Source organism: Penaeus monodon, chromosome 33, assembly GCF_015228065.2.
Source record: "Penaeus monodon isolate SGIC_2016 chromosome 33, NSTDA_Pmon_1, whole genome shotgun sequence".
Classification (NCBI taxonomy): Eukaryota; Metazoa; Arthropoda; class Malacostraca; order Decapoda; family Penaeidae; genus Penaeus; species Penaeus monodon.
In genome coordinates, this window is record NC_051418.1 from 5,296,395 (window position 1) to 5,296,622 (window position 228).

Sequence of the window (228 nt, forward strand, 5' to 3'; positions counted from 1 at the left end):
CCCATGCATATATGCCTGTGTGAACCTGCACTACCCATAGACGAGTACGTGTGGCCGCTGATCCCGGAGCCGCGCTGCTTCCCCCGAACAGACAGACAGATCGCCCGCCGTCTGGCCGCCCGCCCTCGCCGCCTCGACACTACACAAATCCATCCACTGGTGGCTCCAACACACAATATTTCCCTGGAGATCTGACTGCTACCCCGTGAACCCGCGGCAGCAACTCCC